Consider the following 11,453-nt stretch of genomic DNA (forward strand, 5'->3'; position numbering starts at 1 on the left):
ATGTATTTTTAGTTGTCCAATTAATTTCTTTCTATTTTTACTAGAGACGGGGTCTCGCTCTTGCTCAGGCTGGTTTTGAACTTCTGACCTTGAGCCTCAGCCTCCCAGAGTGCTAGGATTACAGGCGTGAGCCACCGAGCCTGGCCGCTGGAGGGCTTTTTGATGGTGCTCAGCACTGGGGACCTCACCTTACCCTGACAACCACTTCCCTGCATGAAACTGTGCTCTGAATACCCAGAGGGCTCTCTCTTTTCCTGACAGAAAAATTCCCAGAAGCGGAATTGCTGCATCACAAACCTCAGGACTTATTTTTTAATTATTTAAGGCCTTTATTAACAGGTGCTTGTAGTTCGCTGACTTTTCTTTTTTCTTTTTTTTTTTTTTTTTTTGAGACAGAGTCTCGCTTTGTTGCCCAGGCTAGAGTGAGTGCCATGGCGTCAGCCTAGCTCACAGCAACCTCAAACTCCTGGGCTCAAGGGATCCTCCTGCCTCAGCCTCCCGAGTAGCTGGGACTACAGGCATTTGCCACCATGCCCGGCTAATTTTTTGTATATATTAGTTGGCCAATTAATTTCTTTCTATTTATAGTAGAGACGGGGTCTCGCTCTTGCTCAGGCTGGTTTTGAACTCCTGACCTCGAGCAATCCGCCCGCCTCGGCCTCCCAGAGAGCTAGGATTACAGGCGTGAGCCACCGCGCCCGGCCTTTTTTCTTTTTCTTTTTCTTTTTTTTTTAAATAAAGTTGTAAACTTTTATTACAAATTGAAAATGAAGCTCTTCAAAATCTCAACTTGACCAGATATGAAACAATTCAAAAACCTTTAAAGGCGTATTGAGAAAAAAACAGGCTTTAAAAAAACACAAAACAAGTTTGTTATTACCAAAAAAGACTTCTTTAGGTAAAAATAATAAAAGCCCCAGGCTGCATAGATAATGCAGATAGTTCTAGTTATCTGGTCATTGAGCAGAAAGCAAGGACTTAAGGTCTTGGATTCCAATCTTTTGTTCATTTCGTATTGCTGGAATTTCGTATTCATTTCTTCTTGTTGAATGACTAAATGGATGATGGTAGAGATGGTAAGCCGCCCTGCTCAGCCTTGGGAGCCGGGGAACTCTCAGCTGGTGGCTGGCTGCTTTTGTCTCTTTGCCATTTTGTGGTGTGGGATTTTCTGGGCGTCTGTGCCGGTAATTGAAGTTCAAGTGGTATAAAGATTAAGGCGGCTGCTGAGCTTGGGTCTTGCCTCCTTGATTTCCTTTATCCTCTTCATTGCCTCCTCTCTGGACTGCCTTTAGCAAGGAGGGGGCGCCCTGCGGAATCGTGGTCTATCACCCCATACATATTCTGTCCTACTGGTCTACCTCGTTCTCCTGTGCCCTGGTTGTGAGCACCCTCCATCACGTCCCCCTGCATGGGAGGGTTGGGGTACTGTGTTCCACGCCCAGAGGGTCTCATACGTACCGTGTTTCCCCGAAAATAAGACAGGGTCTTATATTTATATTTCCTCTAGATGACACCCTAAGGGCTTATTTTCAGGGGATGTGTTATTTTTTTTAAGTACGGTACAACAATCTACATTTATTCAAATAGAGTTAAGTCGTCTTCTTCTGGAACATCATCATAACTCTCCAAACCCCGAATTCCATCCTGAATTTCTTGCAAGTCTGTTTCCCTTAGACCCATTGGCCCCAATCTCTCATGTCGAGCACTAGAGCTCTCGTGGGGCAGATGAGAAGGGCTGCTCGTCTTCTTTACTGCTACATGACGAAATGCATGGGTTGTGCAGACACGCTGCGTAGCCACGCCCATCACTGGGTCTTATTTTCGGGGTAGGGCTTCTATTGCGCAAATGCTTAGAAATCCTGCTAGGGCTTATTTTATGGGTAGGTCTTACTTTCAGGGAAACACGGTAGAAGGTGGGAACCTTCGCCTGCGGCAGGGCCAGCGTTGTTGGGCCTGGCCTTCGGGAGCACTCTCCCATCCCTCCTTCCTTCCCCCTCTCTCACTATTCTGGTGATTGCGTGGAGGGCCCCTGCCACGGGGATGGCGTCTATAACGGTTACGGTCTGCGGCACGCTTCCTGCCTTGAACTGGAACGCCACGTGGGCCTGGGACGTTTGCTACCTCCGCACCCTTTCCTCTTTCAACAACATCAAACCCCACAGTCTCTCCGTCTCCTACCCTGCCAAGGTACTTCCTGGGGTTATTCTTCCTTATGGCAGTCTGGTGTACAAATACGTCTTCCCTGTGTCGTTCCTGGTGATGAAACCATATCCGTTTCTCACATTGAACCATTTTCACTGTCCCCAAAACCTTTGTTGGGATGATCTTGTCCCCGCTGGCAGGCGCCGCTTAGGCGAAGTCGCCTGGGCCACTGCTTCTCCTAGTGCCGGGCTTGGTGTCAGAAGCACTGAGTGGGGTGGGGTGGGGGTGGCTGGCAGCTGCTGGGGTTTGGCCTCGCTGCTCATGGTGGCAGTGATGGTGACTGGGGCTGCTGCGGCAGCTGTGGCTCTTCCTTACTGGCGATGGTAACTAGGCCGGCGGTAGCAGGCTGCTCAGGGCTCTCCGGGGTCCACTCTCTGCTCCTGCTCCTCCTCAAACCTCAGGACTTTTAAACTGAAGGTTAAAGAGACGTCTTGTGGCCAGGCGCAGTGGCTGAGCCTATACTCCTAGCACTCTGGGAGGCTGCGATGGAGGATCGCTTGAGCCCAGGAGTTTGAGGTTGCAGTGAGCTAGGTTGATGCCACGGCACTTTACCGAAGACAACAGAGTGAGATTCTGTCTCAAAAAAAAAAGCTTTGTCTCTTGAGCCGGGCACTGAGCTGGGGTCCCCTCTCCACTGTTCCATCTCCAGGAAGGCCCAGGTGTCTCTGCGGTAGCCTCTGTCACCCTGGGACCTGCAGATTCTGGGAGACCCATAGGGAGGATACCAGGATACCCTAGAAGCTGGGAAATGGATCTCATTGTTCCTGAATCTCCACTGTGACCAAGTACAGATGAGTGTGGCCTTCTCTGCACTTCCCGGTCCTTCTGCCCGTGGGTGTGGAGGTAGCAGATGAAGGGGTTGTGCTGATGCCTGAAATGCATATTCTCGAGAGGGCAGCTGTGATTCATTCAGATAATCTTACCTGAGAAGGAATCCTAGAGAAGCAGGAAGAAGAGGAAGAAATGGCTGGTTCCCAAGCATGTTAACATTCAGGGCTGTGACTGTAGAATTCTCTCTGGAGGTGTGGGCCTGCCTGGACCCTGCTCAACGGAATTTGTGTAGGAATGTGATATTAGAGAACTACAGAAACCTGGTCTCCCTGGGTCGTGCTGCCTCTAAGCTGGACCTGCCCACCTGCCCGCAGCAAAGGCCCTAGAATGTGAAAAGACATGAGATAGTAGCCAAACACGCCCAGATATATTTTCTCATTACACCCAAGTTCTGCAGAAAAAGCAGTGCATAGAAACTCCATTCGAAAAAGTGATATTGGGGATATTTGGGAGTTGTGGCCTTGATAATATGCACTTGAAGTAAGTCTGGGAAGTAAGTGAGGAATAATCTCTCTGAAATACAAGAGGACAAATGAGAACATAATTGGAAATGGCTTTTTTTATTTGGATTGTTACTTAGTCCATTTATGTTGCTCTGAAGAAATACCTGAGGCTGGGTAATTTACTAATAAAAAACATTTATTTGGCTCACAGTTCTGTAGGCTGTACATGAAGCAGGTCAACATCTATTTCAGGTAAAGGCTTCAGGAAGCTTCCACCCTCAGAACAAGAAAAGGGGGAATAGGCCAGGCATGGTGGCTCAAGCCTGTAATCCTAGCACTCTGGGAGACTGAGGCGGGAGGATTGCTCGAGGCTAGGAGTTGGAAACCAGCCTGAGCAAGAGCGAGATCCTGTCTCTACTAAAAATAGAAAGAAATTAATTGGACAACTAATATATATAGAAAAAATTAGCCGGGCATTGTGGCGCATGCCTGTAGTCTCAGCTATTTGGGAGGCTGAGGCAGCAGGATCGCTTGAGCCCAGGAGTTTGAGGTTGCTGTAAGCTAGGCTGACGCCACGGCACTCACTCTAGCCTGGGCAACAAAGCGAGACTCTGCCTCAAAAAAAAAAAAAAAAAAGGAAAGAAAGAAAGAAAAAGAAAAAAAAGGAAGAAACATCACATGGCAAAAGAGAAAGAAAGAGGAAGGAGGTGCCAACCCTCTTTTTTTTTTTTGAGACAGAGTCTCACTTTGTTGCCCAGGCTAGAGTGAGTGCCCTGGCATCAGCCTAGCTCACAGCAACCTCACTCTCCTGGGCTCAAGCAATCCTGCTGCCTCAGCCTCCCAAGTAGCTGGGACTACAGGCGTGCACCACCATGCCCAGCTAATTTTTTTCTATATATATTAGTTGGCCAATTAATTTTTTTCTATTTATAATAGAGATGGGGTCTCGCTCTTGCTCAGGCTGGTTTCAAACTCCTGACCTCGAGCAATTCACCCGCCTCGGCCTCCCAGAGTGCTAGGATTACAGGCATGAGCCACTGTGCCGGGCCCCAACCCACTTGTGACCAGATTGTATGGGAATAAGAGTGAGAACTCACTCAATCCTGCAAGAATGGCATCAAGCCCTTTAGGAGGGATCCTTTTCCCCATGATCCAAGCACATTCCACTAGGACCCATCACCAATATTGGAGATCAAATTTCAAAATGAGATTTGAAGGGGACAAATACCAAAATTACATCAAAGTATATTACAAGATGTGAACAAGAAGGCCACCACACTGAAAGAGGGCTTTATAAGAAACCCCTAAATTTTTAGAATACATATCCCAGATGCTCAAGAGTTCATTGTGTATTCAAATAGTGTGCTTATTAGTGTGCTCATTATTTTATAGGATGCTTAGAGAGGTGTTTAATCATTTGATTGTTACCTATGACTTTATGAGGAAAATATCAAACACAATATGATAGTGAGAATGTTATATTCAACTCCATTATCAAATATGTCTGACAGTTTTTTACTATATGTGTTTCATATCTTATTTGAACAAATGCTAAATAAATTACAATTTGTTTTAAACTGGATTATCCTGCTGCGAGACAGGAGTGCAAGTGGCTTATTTGGGAGGTGATTCTAGGAGGCACAAGGAGGGCAGTGAAGGGAGTGAAATGGGAAGGAAAAGACGCCAATAAAAGCTATGTTTTCACTCAGATTTATTTTTTCATAAATTTTCTTAAGTTCTGAGTCACAATTCTTATATTACCACCTGCCTTTGGTGTAGTCCTAGAATGATTTATCTGCTAACTCAGGAATAAGCTATGATTTGGACGCTGCTGCGGTTGTTAAATTCAGCATGCATCTGAATCACCTAGATGGCTTGTGTATCTTGGATTGTTGGGCTCCTCCTTCATGTTACTGGTTCAGGAGTTCTGGTCTGCAACCAAAAAATATGCTTTTCTTGCAAGTTCTCAGGTGTTTCCAACGCTTCTTGTACAGTGAGCCCACCTGGAAAACCAATGTCTGGGTGCACATTTTAATATTCTTATCCAGTAAGGATATTGGTTTATAGGCCGTGCAGTCAGTTACACTGGTGACCATGAATGGTTTTATGCATCTTGGTTATCCACATGTAAAAGAAGGGTCACAAGTGGCATTTCCTCTATGGCTTCAACTTGGGAGCCTGAACGCTGTCCCTGGTCCACAAGGGTCAGTTAAATATTCACTCAGAGTACAAGTGTGTGGCCTGGGCTGGAATATAAACTCTGAAGTCTCAGACCAAATGTATGGTCTATGTGAACACACTGGATGAACCCTTGAGAGTCTGAGAGGGGAAAGAATTCAAGAATAGGGTCCTTTTGGGGGTATTTTACCAGCATTTATCCTGTTGCTTTTGGGGCTTTGAGGGGGAGATATAGGAAAGCTGGCGGTGGCACCGGAAGTTAGGTATGTGGGGTTACACCCAGACCTGCAAGACAGGCCTCATTTTTCTGAACACTGTTCAGCACACACAGATGAACTTTCTCAGGGTACTTTCTATAGTTAGCAGAATTTGGGGGACTAGTTTTGTTTTGTTTTCGTTTTTGTTTTTTGCTATTCCAGGAAAGATGTGGTTTATAGTGTTGGCTTCACAAGTTCTTGAAATCTCCTACAGCATTCCTCTCCTATTTTACGAGCTTTAAAATTCTTTCAATTGATACCCTCACAAATAGATTATGAAGATCTTTACTGCACAGTCATTAGTGAAATCACCTAAATGGACTTATAATCTCATATCTAATCACAAATTTTAGATTATAAGTGGGTTTAATAACTTTTAGGCAATATTTGTTTCTGTTTTAAATAATTTAACCATTTTCATGAGGTTTGCTTTGATGGAGTATTCTTTAACACATCAACTGCCATGTGAGTTGTATTTAACTCACGCTAGTTTTGAGCCTGGGGCCTCATGAAGCATATGTAACTCACACGTCTCTTCACCTGGGAGCCATGAGAACTGTTTTTTAAGTTGCATATAACTCACACACAGAAAAATTTTTCATTAAATTAGAAAGGATTGTTTTGGTTATGAAGTTTTTATTCTGTTTTCATAATAAAACACTGTGCCCCCTCCCCCCAAATTTGATTTTTCTAGTGTGGCAATGTGTTAAAATCAATTATGTTCTTCCAAAATTAATTCTAATTCATTATTTAGTCTCTAAATGATTTTGACTTTGTTTCCATTTAACCTTTCTGAAAAAATTACATTTTCAAATATATCATTTGTATCCGAAATGACTCTTCTGTTTTATACTTATAAAAGGCTTTGCAATTATACAAACGCACACACATGAAGATGTCCTAATGTCTTTCTCTCCCTAAGGCCTTTTTTCTGCCTCCAGCTGAGTATGGGCAGGGCCCTTCCCTTCTACCACTCTGTCTGTATACACATCTTAGTCTCTGGACTATCCCTCTGGTAGCATTACATTTTTAAAATGACAAACAAAGCCCAGAGATAAAGGGAAAATTGCCACTTCTAGTTGATATCTAGGCTTTCAGAACACGCCCAGGCAAGTGGAAAAAATAAGCAATTATCTGGGTAGTTCAGGCCAATATTGACTCCCCTTATCTGACATGGGTGAGTAGTGGAAGGGAGGGAGAATTGGAATTAATTATTAACATCTTCAAAATTTGCAGGAATTAGCTTCATTTCCTGTCAGGAGTCTGGTTGGCCATTTCAACCATTTCACAGCGTTTTGAATTTTTGGCAAAAGTAGGCCAAAGAGCAAAGTGACTTTTGCTGTCTGTGGAGCTGAAGGACTTAGTAACTTTGACTCCACGTGCCAGAGAGGAAGGCTCCAGGCGCTGCCTCCCCAGGCATGGAGAAGGCTGGCTCTAAATCTGAGTCTCTGCGTCTTCCCGTTGCATTGGATAGGGCCCTCGCTAGAGACAAGGCTGTCGTCCAACTTGGGTCAGTATGTGGCTTCGTGTTGTGATTTACCAAATGCAAGCTATCAACTGTCTTCTTCAAGTTACTGATTTATCTTTTTTTGTTGTTGTTGTTATAGATACAGGAACATTTTATGATGATAAGAGGCAATCCAGATACATAGATAGATAGACATAGTAATTATAAACATGTATAACAGAGCACCAAAATATATGAAACAAAAATTGATAAAAATGAAGGGAGAAATAGACAGTTGAACAATAATAGTAGCAGACTTGAATACTCTATTTTCAATAATAGAACAATTAGATAGAACAATGGATAGAATAAGGAAATACTTTAATAACAATATTAAACCAACTAGAACTAACAGATATCTATAGAACACTCCACCCAGGCATAACAGAATATATATTCTTCTCAAATGCACATGGGAACATTATCCAGGATAAACTATATGCTAGGCCATAAAGCAAACCTCAATCAATTTAAAAGGGTAAAAATAATACAAAGTATGTTCCCCAACCACAATAGAATAAAATTATAAATCAATAGCAGGGAAAAAAATTTTAAAACTCACAAATATGTGGAAATTAAACAACACAGTCCTAAGTAGACAAGGAATTAAAGAAGAAATCAAAAGGAAAAACTAAAAAATACTTTGAGATGAATGGAAATGAAGAACAACATAACAAAACTTACAGGATTCATCGATTTACTCGATTTATCTTTAGCTTTCTCTGAATTTGTGACCCTTAAAGACTCTGCATATTTGGCAATGTAACACAGTCATGAAAATAATTTGTACAGCAAGCCATTCTTTGAATGCAGAGATAGGGAGGCCACTGCAGTGGAAAGAGTCCTGATCTTGCAGTCAAGGCATCTGTGTGGGCCGGGCACAGTGGCTCATGCCCGTAATCCTAGCACTCTGGGAGGCCAACGTGGGAGGATCACTTGAGCCCAGGAGTTGGAGACTAGTTTGAGCAAGAGTGAGACCCCGTCTGTACTAAAAATAGAAAAATCAGCCAGGCATGGTGGCATGGACCTGTAGTCCCAGCTGCTCAGGAGGCTAAGGCAGGAGGACCACTTGTGCCCAGGAGTTTGAAGTTGAAGTTGCAGTGAGCTATCATGACACCCCTCCCCTCTACCTGGGGTGACAGAGCGAGACTCTGTCTCAAAAAAGACGTTTGAGTTCAAACAAAAGACGTTTGAGTTCAGGGCTTGCCACTCTCTAGCTGAATAACCAAATTCAGCCACTTCATCATGGTGAATTTCTCACCTATTAAAATTAAGTGCTGTGAAAGTGAAGAAGTTACTATGAAAGAGTAACATACAAGTGCAAATTAATATTATTATTAAAAGTTTCAGTTATATTTTTTAATACTGGTTGTGGATTGTTGCTGATTCTCAGGTTACTTGCCTCCTTTCATTAGTTCATTGTTTTGCAGAGATGGGGTCTCATTATGTTGCCCAGGCTGGTCTCAAACTTCTGGCCTCAACTCATCTTCCTGCCTCAACTTCCCAAAGTGCAGCCCATCGGTACAAGCAATGGAATCAACAGCATGTGTGTCGGGGTAACTAGTCAGGGGCCACCATCGACATGGCTGCATGGGAGACAGGATCTGAAAGTCATAGCTGGAGTGACCCTCTGTTACACAGTCTGGTTTCAAAAGGATACACCGAGAGAGCCTTGCCAGGCTTTCCTCTGCCCCTTCCCAAGCTGGCCCTTCCTAACTTCCTGTAAATGCCACCGTTCGGACGTCCCCAGTGTCTTTCCTGCCGTCTGGTTGTGGGGCCAGGCTCCCCTCCACAAGCCAGAACCCTTCTCAGGCCAACTGGGGACAGTGAGCAGGATAAAAGGGAACAACCTTTCGGAACAGACCCCAGAAAATAACATTACGTCAAGAACAAAGCAGGTGTCATTTCTGATTTAACGCGTGGTACCATGGGAACAAAAGCACTTTGTCACTGAAGCTCTGTTTTCTTGGGCCAGAAAAACTAATTATGAGAGAACAACTAGAAATAAATGTACACATTTTCACCTTTGTTCTTATACTTGCGGGACCAGAGCCTGTGGCTTCACCTGCCCGCACCCCTTAACAGTCAGCAACCTCCACCGCCCCTGTCTGAGCAGGACTTAAGTTTCACAGATGCTCTTCAGGGGTGGTTTTTATCCTTGATCCAGCAGGGTTTCTCTGAGTGTTCCTAGGATTCTGTCAGGCACTATGAGGGCATGAAAATAGCGTGGGATCACAAACAGATCTGGGCTTCACGAATCAATTAAACGTGCATTTACTGGGTGCCTTCGATAGGCCACATGTAGTATACTTACAATACAGCAACGAATGAGAGAGGTGATCCCAGACCTTGGGCAGCTTCTGTTCTGGTATTGGCAGATAGACAAACAAGTATACAAACAAATACATAGTATAAATGTCATAGTGATATGAGCTGGTAAAAATAAATAAATAGATAAGGCTAGAGAGAAGTCAGGGAGTGACTGGTTTAGATGAGGTTGTCAGGGTAGGTATCTCTGAATGACACTTGAATTGAGACCTGGATGAGGTGAGGGAGTGGCCTTTAAGGCTGTTGGTGGCAGGGGAGGCAGACCCTAACAGGACGGGCGTGAGCTTGCGAGCTCGGGTGTGTGCAGAGTAGCCAGGCGGCCATGGGGCTGAGCAGTGTGTGACAGAGGGGGACAGCACGAGGAGACATGTCTGACCCCAGCACCTACCACTTAGTGGCCACAGTACTTGGCTCTATTTAATCTCTAGGTACCACAGATTCCTTGTAATTTTTAAAGTTTTTCTTTCTTTTTCTTTTTTTTTTTTTTTTTTTTGAGACAGAGTCTCGCTTTGTTGCCTAGGCTAGAGTGAGTGCCGTGGCGTCAGACTAGCTCACAGCAACCTCAAACTCCTGGGCTCAAGCAATCCTCCTGCCTCAGCCTCCCGAGTAGCTGGGACTATAGGGATGAGCCACCATGCCCGGCTAATTTTTTCTATATATATTAGTTGGCCAATTAATTTCTTTCTATTTATAGTAGAGACAGGGTCTCGCTCTTGCTCAGGCTGGTTTCGAACTCCTGACCTTGAGCAATCCGCCCGCCTCGGCCTCCCAGAGAGCTAGGATTACAGGCGTGAGCCACCGCGCCCGGCCTAAAGTTTTTGGTAGCTATGAACAGAACACAATTTTGAACTAAAAGGAATTTGTAAGTATACAAGAATGCCTCCTAGAAAGCAAGGAAGCAAGAAAGAATCTACCAGATTTCTTCTTCTCTCTACAGTCCACATTTATATGTCTCTCTGTCCACAGAGACACCCCCCTCTCCCAGCCTTAGCCTCTGAGTTTATCCATTTAGCCCAAATGCCAGCTGTCCCCGTGGTCCCGCCCCTGGTCCTGTCCCACATCAGCACTGATGCTGGGCTCAGCACAGCTCCAGAAACAGCCTGCACTCCCCCAAACATAAGAGACTCACTGGGGCTCACTAAGGAGTTCACAGGACAGACAGTGCAGCGGGTTACCCTGCACTCTCCTGGCAAATTCTTCAAATCACTTCTCTGCTCCCAAACCTCTAAACAGAGGTTCTTGCCTTTTGCCCCTACCCCTAACACTTTATCTGGTTTCCTCCTGGATCACCCCATCACACCCCACCGGGCTTTTCAATCTCTCAACCCTTTCCTGCAGGGGCATTAGCTTTTTCCCAGCTCCCATAGCTGAAAGTAAATGCCCAGCACCACCTGTGCCGCCTTCCGAGTCAGCAAAGATTATCCAGACCTGGATCCACTCTCTGTGAGGGTTGATTGACTAACAACTTAAAGTTTCAGCCACTTCTGCAACTGAACCCGGATTCTGAACTCCTGGGGGAGAACATCTGATCGGCTCACCTCGCGTCATGGGCGCGCCTCTGGTCCAATCAGCTCTAGCCAGAGGAAGGTTACCTTTGTGATGGAAGAATTTGGCAGGACAATTCCTAGAGAACAATTCCCAGAGAACACAGTGCTCCTTATGGACAGATATACCAAAGGTGACATTACATTCCTTACATATAAAACA

At 44.7% G+C, this 11,453-nt stretch overlaps 1 pseudogene; it reads right to left on the bottom strand.

Moving 5' to 3' along the window:
* Positions 1-1,053: 1,053 nt before the first annotated feature.
* On the bottom strand, positions 1,054-2,465 carry LOC105875904 (Y-box-binding protein 1 pseudogene; annotated as a pseudogene).
* Between the last annotated feature and the right edge of the window lie 8,988 nt (positions 2,466-11,453).

This window comes from Microcebus murinus, chromosome 9 (assembly GCF_040939455.1).
Source record: "Microcebus murinus isolate Inina chromosome 9, M.murinus_Inina_mat1.0, whole genome shotgun sequence".
In the NCBI taxonomy this organism is placed as follows: domain Eukaryota; kingdom Metazoa; phylum Chordata; class Mammalia; order Primates; family Cheirogaleidae; genus Microcebus; species Microcebus murinus.